Below are 12,884 nucleotides of genomic sequence, written 5' to 3'. Positions count from 1 at the left end.
ATAAGAAGAAAGCCATATATGTTGTCATTTCTGATGCAGTCTTTATATGTTTTGCTTTTTGTCTTATGTGAATACATCACTTGACCATGATTCCTTATTTAATATGAACACACACACGCACGCGCACACACACACCTATACGGGTTTATATGTATTAGCAGGACAATTTTTTCAAACCAGTTTTTTGCAACATTAAACGGACACCCCTTTCCACTTATGCTAGAAAGACGTAGTAAGTTGTCAAAAATCTTGTTTGAGCTACACAACATAGATCTCACTTAAAAATTTAGATACACACATCAGAACTCAAAATATGAGAACCTGATGCAATGCTGTATTAAAAGGACAAAAGATAATGAGGTGCTTGGCTCCGCCCATGACACCAACAGTAATTATCAGGGCCAATTTTATTTATCAGGACCACAGCATACACATACAAAAAACATACAATTTATGTGCATTAAGAAGTCCAAACATGGAAATATGGACTATAACTGGTCCATATTTCTGTGCAGTGCATCTGTCATCCCATGAGATGTCTGAATCATCTACGGAATCAGGAACATACTCCTCTTCTGATGATGTCACCTCACTTGAACTTTGTTCTGGACAGACCTGTTGATTAAAAACATTTTGTATACATTGAAAGCATTTCAGCAAGAATATTTTGGTAACACTTTATTTGAAGGGGGGTGAATAAGACTGTCATGACACTGTCATAAACATGACAACACATGTCATGAACATGAATAAGCCTTCATGAATATTTATGACTGTTGTCATAAAGCGTCATTCGGTAAATTATGACACTTTTAATACAAAGTTGACATTATTCAAAATGTCTGTTATGACAACTTGACATTAACTAAGAAATCATTACTGTTTAAACTTACCTTTAATAACATGGAGATACCTAATTTTTAAAGTGTAATCAGTAATTCTTTTATAACAAATTTATATCAGTATATGAATACTGAATGATTGTTTCTAAAAAAAAATTAAAATAAACAATGTCTACCTAATGTATGAACCTGTCAAGTTGAGTATTACACAGGATCCATGTGTCTGTGTGCATCTAAATTTAACTTTCATTCTTTTCTACCTCTAATTTCAAAACTCAGTCTTCCACATTTTTACATCTTACATGATAAGTATTATACAAGACCTGTGTGTTTGAAGAGTACTTCATATTATTTTAGTGACTTTATATAAGAATCTAAGTTGGTTGTTGGAGAGCAAAATTACCTCTGGAGGGTTGGTTGAACAGGATCCGCATACATCCATGTCACCAACCTGACACAGTTCATCTTTGGAAATTTGAAATGTAAAGAACACTCAATAAATGTGAGTTTGTTGAAAATGTAGAAAACAGTCCTCCCTATTTCTGCACCTTACATTTTGAGTATTACACAGGACCTGTGTGTATGTGCGTTTCTAAGTGTAATTTTCTATCTTTTCTACTAGTAATGTCAAAACTCAGTTTTCCAAATTTCTGCAACTTACATGATGAGCATTACAAAAGACCTGTGTGTATGTGCACTCCTAAATGTGACTTTCATTCTTCTTTACTTGTAATTTCAATACTCAGTCCTCCCTATTCCTGCACCTTACATTTTGAGTATTACACAGGACTTGTGTGTATGTGTGCTTCTAAAAGTAATTTTCATTCTTTTCTACCTGTAATTTCAAAACTCAGTTTTTGAAATTTCTGCAACATACCTGATGAGCATTACACAAGACCTGTTTGTATGCATGCTTCTCAATGTACCTTTCATTCTTCTGTACTAGTAATTTCAAAACTCAGTCCTCCTTATTCCTGCACCTTACATTTTGAGTATTACACAGGACCTGTGTGTATGTGCGCTTCTAAATGTAGCTTTCATTCTTTTATATGTGTAATTTCAAACCTCAGTTCCCCCCTTTTATGCAGCTTACATATCAAGTGTTACACAAGACTTGTGTGTTTGAACAGTACTTAATATCATATCAAAAACTCTATTTTAGAAAATAAGTTGGTCGTTGGAGACCAAAATTACCTCATGAGGGTTGGTTGAACAGGATCCGCATGAATTCACGTCACCAACCTGACACGGTTCATCTTTGGAAATCTGAAATGTAAAGAACACTTACTGAATATGAGTTTGTTCCCAATTTAGAAAACAGTCCTCCCTATTCCTGCCCCTTACATTTTGAGTATTACACAGGACCTGTGTGTATGAGCGCTTCTTTATGCAACTTTCATTCTTCTGTACTTGTAATTTCAAAACATAGTCCTCCTTATTCCTTCCCCTTACATTTTGAGTATTACACAGGACCTGTGTGTATGAGCGCTTCTAAATGTAACTTTCATTCTTTTGTACATGTAATTTCAAAACTCAGTCCTCCCTTTTTATGTGGCTTACATATCAAGTATTACACAAGGCCTGTGTGTTTGAACCGTACTTAACAGTCATCCCCAACCACAGGACCGCGGACTAGTATGAGTCTGTGGACCAATTGGTACTGGGTCGCACAAGAAAAATATTTACATGTTACGTATTGTCTGAGTCTGGAGGATCCATTATTTTGAAAACCCTGGATTCTCTCGGTTACGTCTTGTGCGGCAACATTGAGCCCACAATGAGTAAGAAAGCGATGTCTTTGGAAAGTTTCTTTGGAAAAGCGGAGAAAGACCAGAGACAGGAGAGTGGATTTATCCTGAACCTGTAGGTGACTCCCATGTTCCAAGCCCACTCTGCATAATATGCACTGGCTTACTAATGAGGCAATGAAGCTTCAAACTGCTTTGCCATTACACACCAAGCACCCTCTGCATTGGGTGTCATCGTTTCCCAGGTGGGATCATCTCATTGCAGAGAAACAAGTTCAGGACTCCCATTAATTTATAGTTGTGAGTTAAAATTTTCATGAAAATAAATGTTCGTTTTTGTGGCGTATTCAAATCTTATTTTGAAGGGATGTGTGAACGTTGCCAGAGCGACCAGAGTCTGAGAGCATTATGGCAGTTATCAAGACGAGAGAAATAGAGCTTTTAAGTCTTAAGTCTGGTTCACACGGCATGATTTTAGGATTCAGACGATTTTCCAAACTTCTGTGACCACAGAGCTGATAAAAGTACAACAGGTTCGTGTGTCCAGCCACATAACAGGAGCAAATCTTGCCATGTGAGCAGGCTTTAGTACAAAATAATGTCACGTTAATTTAATGGATAGCTGAAAAGTTACCGGGTTTATCAACTGTGGTAGCAATTTTGCTCCAACTCCACTCCTCATCATTTCTATGGATATTCTTTGTACGAAATGCTGAATAAACATTCATGCCATTTCCACATATCTTCGATGTCCACCGGACTCATTTGTGCTTGTCTGCTCAGCTCTTTGGGATTCCCCTCCATGAGCTACGTCACCGCGCTTTCTGATTGGCTACCTGTTAAGTTCAACAGGTTGAGTTCTAGCTCCCAATCAAGTAAAAACCCTACAAGTTGCTAGAAAATGCCTGATTTTAGATCAGAGCAGTCCCAATGTTCCAACGACTGGATGCGATCATGCCACACATGGCAGGATGAACAGTTACAATTATCGTGAGCAACGTTCTAAGATTGCTGTAAGGGGAAATTAAGGGTAAAAAAAGAATCCGAGCCTCAGAAAAATTGCCAAGTCTTGACCGGTCCGCGGTGATAAAAAGGTTGGGGACCACTGGTACTCAATATAATTTCAAAGACTTTATCTTAGAAAATAAGTTGGTCGTTGGAGACCAAAATTACCTCTGGAGGGTTGGTTGAAATCTGAAATGTAAAGAACACTCACTAAATGTGAGTTTGTTCCCAATGTAAAAAGCAGTCCTCCCTATTCCTGCAGCTTACATATTGAGTATTACACAGGACCTGTGTGTATGCGTGCTTCTCAATGTAACTTTCATTCTGCTGTACTTGTAATTTCAAAACTCAGTCCTCCCTATTCCTGCACCTTACATTTTGAGTATTACACAGGACCTGTGTGTATGCGTGCTTCTCAATGTAACTTTCATTCTGCTGTACTTGTAATTTCAAAACTCAGTCCTCCCTATTCCTGCAGCTTACATTTTGAGTATTACACAGGACCTGTGTGTATGCGTGCTTCTCAATGTAACTTTCATTCTTCTGTACTTGTAATTTCAAAACTCAGTCCTCCCTATTCCTGCACCTTACATTTTGAGTATTACACAGGACCTGTGTGTATGCATGCTTCTCAATGTAACTTTCATTCTGCTGTACTTGTAATTTCAAAACTCAGTCCTCCCTATTCCTGCACCTTACATTTTGAGTATTACACAGGACCTGTGTGTATGTGCGCTTCTCAATGTAACTTTCAGTCTTCTATACTTGTAATTTCAAAAGCCAGTCCTCCACTTTTATGCAGCCAACATATGTAGGATTACACAACACATGTGTGTTTGAACAGTACTTCATATCATTTCGATTACTTTATTTTAGAGAAAAAGTTGGTCGTTGGAGACCAAAATGTGCACTTCTAAATGTAATTTTCATTCTTCTATACTTGTAATTTGAAAACTCAGTCCTCCCTTTTTATGCAGCCAACAAATCTAGTACTACACAACACCTATGTGTTTGTACTCTACGTAATATCATTTCAATTACTTTAATTTAGAGAATAAGTTGGTCATTGGAGACCAAAATTACCTCAGGAGGGTTGGTTGAACAGAATCCACATGCATCCATGTCACCAGCCTGACACAGTTCATCTTTGGAAATCTGAAATGTAAAGAACACTCACTAAATGTTTGTTCCCAATATAGAAAACAGTCCTCCCTATTCCTGCACCTTACATTTTGAGTATTACACAGAACCTGTGTGTATGCGTGCTTCTCAATGTAACTTTCATTCTTCTGTACTTGTAATTTCAAAACTAAGTCCTCCTTATTCCTGCATCTTACATTTTGAGTATTACACAGGACCTGTGTGTATGTGCGTTTCTAAATGTAATTTTCATTCTTCTATACTTGTAATTTCAAAACGCAGTCCTCCCTTTTTATGCAGCTAACATATCTAATATTACACAACACATGTGTGTTTGAACAATACTTAATATCATTTCAATTACTTTATTTTAGAGAGTAAGTTGGTCATTGGAGACCAAAATTACCTCTGGAGGGTTGGTTGAACAGGATCCGCATGCGTCCACATCACCAACCTGACAGTTCATCTTTGGAAATCTGAAATGAAGGGATGTACACTGAATGAGTCCATACTTCTCAATAGAAAAATGAAGTCCACCTACTGTATGTGCCTGTCCACTTCTTGTTTTCAACTATAATGAAACCCTGTACTACAACTTGACATATCCTTCAAATATGTCTTCAGTGCTACTTGAATGATTTTTGATAGTATTTTCACACTTATAAGCACCTTTCTTCTCCATGGCCAGTCAAAATCACCATAATTATAAGTGATTTCTTCCCCTGGACCAATATATTTGAGTGCAAATAAACAGATGAGGCCTTCCATCCACTCTTTTAACTTTCATTTTGCTGTTTGGGTTCATCTGATCATTTACCAGCCTCCCCAATCATCCATCCTCTCTGGCAACATCAACACTAAAATATTAAGTATGAAAATAAGAATAATTATACCATGCAAGGGAAAGGATTTTGCATATTTGGTGTTTGCATGTCAGAAGAATATTCCTCTACCAACTAAAACTACTTTTACTGATGAAGCTGAAAATGTTTACATCACTGTATTTAGATGTAAAATAAAAACACAACAACCTTGAAACAGTCGCATACCAAAGCTTTTGTCCATTGAAGTTGAAATCAAACATAAGAACCTCGAGTGTATCATGGTAAACTTTCAGTCGGTTTTCTTGTTCCTTTCTACTTATGACTTCTCTGTACTCAATAAGGAAATCTGCTTTTTGAACACACCCCAACCTGTAGGTACACATAATAAGTAGGATAAACTTTAAACAATGCAGATATATCAAATAGTAGCAATTGAAATTAACATTTTTCAAAATCAGTTAATTGATCTAATTGGATGTCTTTCTGTGGTTACTTAAACATTTTTTGTCAACTGAATGCAACTCATTATTTTGTACTTGTAATTTCAAAACTCAGTCCTCCATATATTTATTGAGGACAGTTACAAGTACCTGGGAATACCACAAGCAAATGGCAACCTCGATGAGGTCACAAGGAAAGGAGCCACAGTCAAATACCTCCAATGAATAAGGCAAGTCCTGAGAAGCCAGCTCAATGGCAAGAACAAGATCCGTGCAATAAACACCTATGCCTTACCAGTAATCAGATACCCTGCCGGAATAATTAGCTGGCCAATGGAAGAGATAAAGGTCACGGATATTAAGACTTGGAAGCTACTAACCATGCATGGAGGGTTCCACCCCAAATCCAGCACCCTGAGACTGTACACGAGCCGTAAGGAAGGAGGCAGAGGACTAGCAAGTGTGAGAGCCACTGTCCAGGATGAAACATCCAAGATCCATAAATACATTAAGGACAAAGCCTCAACAGACGATGTGCTCAGCGAATGTCTCAGGCAATGGGGAACAGAGGACGAGGTGCTGGAGGAACCATCATGGGAGGACAAGCCCCTACATGGGATGTACCACCGACAAATAACTGAAGTGGCTGATATCAGGAAATCCTACCAATGGCTGGAGAAAGCTGGACTCAAGGACAGCACAGAGGCCCTCATCCTGGCTGCACAGGAACAGGCCCTAAACACCAGAGCAATAGAGGCTCAGATCTACCACACCAGACAAGACCCAAGGTGTAGGTTGTGCAAGGAGGCCCCTGAGACAGTCCAGGACATAACAGCAGGGTGCAAGATGCTGGCAGGGAAAGCATACATGTAACGACATAACCAAGTGGCGAGCATAGTGTACAGGAACATCTGTGCAGAATATGGACTAGAAGCCCCAAGATCGAAGTGGGGAACACCCCTAAAGGTGGTGGAGAATGACCGAGCTAAGATCTTGCGGGACTTCCAGATCCAGATAGACAAGATGGTAATGGAGAACCAACCGGACATTGTGGTGGTGGATAAAGAACAGAGGAAAGTTGTTGTGGTGGATGTAGCAATACCAAGTGACTACAACATCAGGAAAACGGAGCATGAGAAACTGGAGAAATACCAGGGCCTCAGAGAGGAACTGGAAAAGACCTGGAAGGTGAAGACCACAGTGGTGCCTGTGGTCATCGGGGCCCTCGGGGCAGTCACCCCCAAACTGGAGCAGTGGCTAAAACAGATCCCAGGAACAACATCAGACAGCTCAGTCCAGAAATGTCCAGTTCTAGGCACAGCCAAGATACTGCGCAGAGCCCTCAAGCTCCCAGGCCTCTGGTAGAGGACCCGAGCTCAGAGGATGAAAGAGAACACCCACGGAGGGTGAGAAGGATATATATATATATATATATATATATATATATATATATATATATATATATATATATATATATATATCTCCATGTTTTCATGGATATATGGATATATATATGGATATATGTGCCTTACCAGTAATCAGATACCCTGCCGGAATAATTAGCTGGCCAATGGAAGAGATGAAGGCCACAGATGTTAAGACTCGGAAGCTACTAACCATGCATGGAGGGTTCCACCCCAAATCCAGCACCCTGAGACTGTACACAAGCCGTAAGGAAGGAGGCAGAGGACTAGTGAGTGTGAGAACCACTGTCCAGGATGAAACATCCAAGATCCATAAATACATCAGGGACAAAGCCTCAACGGACGATGTGCTCAGCGAATGTCTCAGGCAATGGGGAACAGAGGACGAGGTGCTGGAGGAACCATCATGGGAGGACAAGCCCCTACATGGGATGTACCACCGACAAATAACTGAAGTGGCTGATATCAGGAAATCCTACCAATGGCTGGAAAAAGCTGGACTCAAGGACAGCACAGAGGCCCTCATCCTGGCTGCCCAGGAACAGGCCCTAAACACCAGGGCAATAGAGGCTCAGATCTACCACACCAGACAAGACCCAAGGTGTAGGTTGTGCAAGGAGGCCTCTGAGACAGTCCAGCACATAACAGCAGGGTGCAAGATGCTGGCAGGGAAAGCATACATGTAACGACATAACCAAGTGGCGAGCATAGTGTACAGGAACATCTGTGCAGAATATGGACTAGAAGCCCCAAGATCGAAGTGGGGAACACCCCTAAAGGTGGTGGAGAATGACCGAGCTAAGATCTTGCGGGACTTCCAGATCCAGATAGACAAGATGGTAATGGAGAACCAACCGGACATTGTGGTGGTGGATAAAGAACAGAGGAAAGTTGTTGTGGTGGATGTAGCAATACCAAGTGACTACAACATCAGGAAAACGGAGCATGAGAAACTGGAGAAATACCAGGGCCTCAGAGAGGAACTGGAAAAGACCTGGAAGGTGAAGACCACAGTGGTGCCTGTGGTCATCGGGGCCCTCGGGGCAGTCACCCCCAAACTGGAGCAGTGGCTAAAACAGATCCCAGGAACAACATCAGACAGCTCAGTCCAGAAATGTCCAGTTCTAGGCACAGCCAAGATACTGCGCAGAGCCCTCAAGCTCCCAGGCCTCTGGTAGAGGACCCGAGCTCAGAGGATGAAAGAGAACACCCACGGAGGGTGAGAAGGATATACATATATATATATATATATATATATATATATATATATATATATATATATCTCCATGTTTTCATGGATATATGGATATATATATGGATATATGTGCCTTACCAGTAATCGGATACCCTGCCGGAATAATTAGCTGGCCAATGGAAGAGATGAAGGCCACAGATGTTAAGACTCGGAAGCTACTAACCATGCATGGAGGGTTCCACCCCAAATCCAGCACCCTGAGACTGTACACAAGCCGTAAGGAAGGAGGCAGAGGACTAGTGAGTGTGAGAACCACTGTCCAGGATGAAACATCCAAGATCCATAAATACATCAGGGACAAAGCCTCAACGGACGATGTGCTCAGCGAATGTCTCAGGCAATGGGGAACAGAGGACGAGGTGCTGGAGGAACCATCATGGGAGGACAAGCCCCTACATGGGATGTACCACCGACAAATAACTGAAGTGGCTGATATCAGGAAATCCTACCAATGGCTGGAAAAAGCTGGACTCAAGGACAGCACAGAGGCCCTCATCCTGGCTGCCCAGGAACAGGCCCTAAACACCAGGGCAATAGAGGCTCAGATCTACCACACCAGACAAGACCCAAGGTGTAGGTTGTGCAAGGAGGCCTCTGAGACAGTCCAGCACATAACAGCAGGGTGCAAGATGCTGGCAGGGAAAGCATACATGGAACGACATAACCAAGTGGCGGGCATAGTGTACAGAAACATCTGTTCAGAATATGGACTGGAAGGCCCGAGATCGAAGTGTGGAACACCCCCAAGGGTGGTGGAGAATGACCGAGCTAAGATCTTGTGGGACTTCCAGATCCAGACAGACAAGATGGTAATGGCGAACCAACCGGACATTGTAGCGGTGGATAAAGAACAGAGGAAAGCCGTTGTGGTGGATGTAGCAATACCAAGTGACTACAACATCAGGAAAAAGGAGCATGAGAAACTGGAGAAATACCAGGGCCTCAGAGAGGAACTGGAAAAGACCTGGAAGGTGAAGACCACAGTGGTGCCAGTGGTCATCGGGGGCCTCGGGGCAGTCACCCCCAAACTGGAGCAGTGGCTCAAACAGATCCCAGGAACAACATCAGACATCTCAGTCCAGAAATGTGCAGTTCTAGGCACAGCCAAGATACTGCGCAGAACCCTCAAGCTCCCAGGCCTCTGGTAGAGGACCCGAGCTCAGAGGATGAAAGAGACCACCCGCGGAGGGTGAGAAGGGAATTTTTTTTTGTTTAATTTTATATACATAAGCTTCTATTGTATTTTGAGCAGTTGCTTGTCTCCTTCGGAATAAGAAAGATGTTCTGATTATAATGATCATCGATCATGATCTATGCTAATAATGTGCAGTATAAAAATAGTTTAAAAGTGAAAAAGCAAAACAAAAAAAAAAAACGATCATTTAATAAACTCTGGAATCCTGTGCATAATATAGTCACAACTCACCTTTAAATGAATTGAGGTATTTCACATCAAATCCTTCTTTATCTTCACCTAAGGAGCAATAACTGGAATCATGTTTGCTCTCTGAGACCTTGTTGTTGACATCTCCTGCAAAGATCAGAGAATACAACATGATACTGTACACCAGGGGTGTCAAACTCCAGGCCTCGAGGGCCAGGGTACTGCAACTTTTAGATGTTTGTCTGGTCTAAAACACCTTAAGTATATGACTGAATTAGCTTCTCAGTGCAATCAAGTTGATGACTACCCCATTTTATCCAGCCATGTGGCATCAGAAACACATCTAAAAGTTGCTGGACACCAGCCCTTAAGACCTTGAGTTTGACACCCCTGCTGTACACAATATGATTTGATGTTATTGTATGTGAAAATGTACTGAAGTACACAGTACTACATAATTGACTTCCTATTGACAGATTCTCAAAATCTTCAAATATTAAAACATTATCTTAATACTAATGATTATTACCTAGGATCATTTGTGCCTGTGAAATAATATCACTCACTGATATACAGAAAATGACCAAACACAGTTTTATCTAATTCTGGAGTGAGCCACCTTCCCTTTAAACTCTGGTACACTGACTAACATGGTTGGTAATTACTAGCTAAAATGCTGCAAATCAAATGCTTTGGTGTATCCAAGCATCAAGTAACCTACAACATTCAGCAAAATTACAAAACTATATGTACTTAAATGTCTTAAGAGATTCTGTATGAGTCTTACCTCTTTCTCCACGCAAAACAAATGAAACAAGTTCAATTAATACTAATGGCTTGCACCTGGACTTGACGGATTGTACCATGTTGACAGAGGAGGAGGGGTACAACAAAAGGAGAATTCCATTTTGTTTCTGAAGCACACAAGGTCTGATTTTTTTCAGGAACAAGAAAATTTTGAGTAATATTTTGTAACTTTCATTCAATATTTCAAAGTTAAATAGTTTATCATACATTTTTCTTTAATTAAGAGGCAACAGTTAGATGGTATCTCCCACCAGCAATGTTGTCACTTCCTTTAATCATTTCTGTTCAATCAATTAATCATGTTTATTTGTATAGCACATTTCAGCAGCAGGGCAGTTCAAAACACTTTATATCGTAAAAACAAAAACTGTTGTCTAATGGCAGACACAACACCTGCAGAAAAAGATTGGCTGATGTACTTGCCAATAGACAATTTAGACTACCTAGACAATCTGCATGTATGCAGAGTAGAGACATTGAGATAACGACAAAATATCAATCTTTAAATTTTTGTCCTAACAGTAACATAAGTAATCATGATATTTTTGGCACTTTAAATATTTTTTAAATAAACGATTTTTATTTTTATATTTCTAATTCTGTATTACTCCATGACTGGTTATCCCTTCTTTCAAATTCAAAAATACTTTATTGATCCTTGGTCTTCACAGTATATTAGCAGTTCCCAAAGGTGTGCTTCTCTGTATCAAGAGGTCTGATCTATCTCCAGGTATTTGTTTGAGCCAGTCTTCCAGTTTAGGGGTCATTACCCCAAGGGTTTCAGTGACCACAAGCACTACTGTTGCTTTCACCTTCCACATTTTTTGTAATCTCCTAAGACCCAAACTCTCACATGGAGTGCATTATTAATTCATCTATGGGCTGATTGGGACCTAATGATTCCAAAAACAAAGAATTATCGTTTTACATGATATGTGGACATTTTTCTCAGAAAAATACTTATTCATTTTAAATCACCATTTTTAGCACCATGGTAAATATATGCAGTTGCTAACTTTTGTAAACTTACACAACAAAAGAAACACTGAACATCTTGAGTCTAACCTGTAATGTGTTATAATCTTCCACCACCACCAAGTCATAAAATAATGGCCTAACATGTGGACACCAGGTCCCATCTTGAGCAAAATTTAGTATTGTGGACTAGACAGCCCAAAATAAGTCAACCACTCAAGTTCTAGGAGGATGATGGGGTTTTTTAGCCTTTGGTATTTCTCTAGTTTTTTTCTGTACCTTCTGTTCATTCAGGATAGCTACATCATAACAACTGCTTTGCTCTGCTGATCAATGATCATCATGTTCAGTTGGTTTGCTTTTCCCATTTTGTCTTCCTGTATATGGAAGGCCCACAGGATCTTAGCTTGTTCGTTTTCTACCACTTTGTGTGGCATTTCCCATTTTAACGAGGTGTGTTCAAGGTTATATTCCCTTCAGATGTTTCTTCACACTGTTCTGGGTACTTGGTTGTGGCGGTTGTGGTTCTGTCATTGGACTTGCCTTACTATTTGTACAGTGGCTTTCTAAAGTATCCATAGCCCTTGAACTTTTCCATATTTTGTCACAACTGGAAATATATTTTCACAGAATTTTATGGGAAAGACAAACACAAAGTGGTATATACTTGTGAAGTAGAAACAAAACTATACATGATTCATAACAGTTTTTACAAATAAAAGCTAAAAAGTGCAGTGTGCAAAAGTGTTCAGCCCCCTTTCCCTGAATGCAGCCAATTGCCTTCAGAAGTTGCCTGATGACTGCAAATGGTAAAAAAAATTCAACTCCTCTATGACTGCCTCAACAGTTGGCTAAGAGAATATTGGGGAACAAACAGCATCACGAAGTCCACGGAACACACCAGACAGGTCAGGGATAAAGTTGTGGAGAAGCTTAAAGCAGGCTTAGGCCATCTCACAGAGTACTGTTCCACAAATCATCTGGAAATGGAAAGAGCAAATCACACAGCTGTGAACCTACCAAGAAAAGGCCATCCACCT

General features: G+C 40.3%; 1 long non-coding RNA gene across 3 annotated transcripts; it reads right to left on the bottom strand.

The window, feature by feature from the left end:
* Positions 1-361: 361 nt before the first annotated feature.
* Positions 362-6,329, bottom strand: LOC148154758 (uncharacterized). 3 transcript variants are annotated; one of them, XR_015765905.1, is made up of 4 exons: positions 5,142-6,326; positions 4,679-4,750; positions 2,037-2,108; positions 362-615 (listed from the first exon to the last, which is right to left on the bottom strand). It is a non-coding gene; the product is annotated as an uncharacterized LOC148154758 (long non-coding RNA). The 3 variants fall into 3 exon arrangements; XR_015765906.1 differs by lacking the exon at positions 362-615 and adding an exon at positions 678-1,307 and having other exon boundaries at positions 5,142-6,329; XR_015765904.1 differs by lacking the exon at positions 362-615 and having other exon boundaries at positions 678-2,108; positions 5,142-6,325.
* Between the last annotated feature and the right edge of the window lie 6,555 nt (positions 6,330-12,884).

Source organism: Poecilia mexicana, unplaced genomic scaffold (genome assembly GCF_051168715.1).
Source record: "Poecilia mexicana isolate PSO_F unplaced genomic scaffold, ASM5116871v1 scaffold_17, whole genome shotgun sequence".
In the NCBI taxonomy this organism is placed as follows: Eukaryota; Metazoa; Chordata; class Actinopteri; order Cyprinodontiformes; family Poeciliidae; genus Poecilia; species Poecilia mexicana.
The sequence above is the reverse complement of the archived record's forward strand: the minus strand, read 5'-3'. Positions and strand labels throughout refer to the sequence as shown.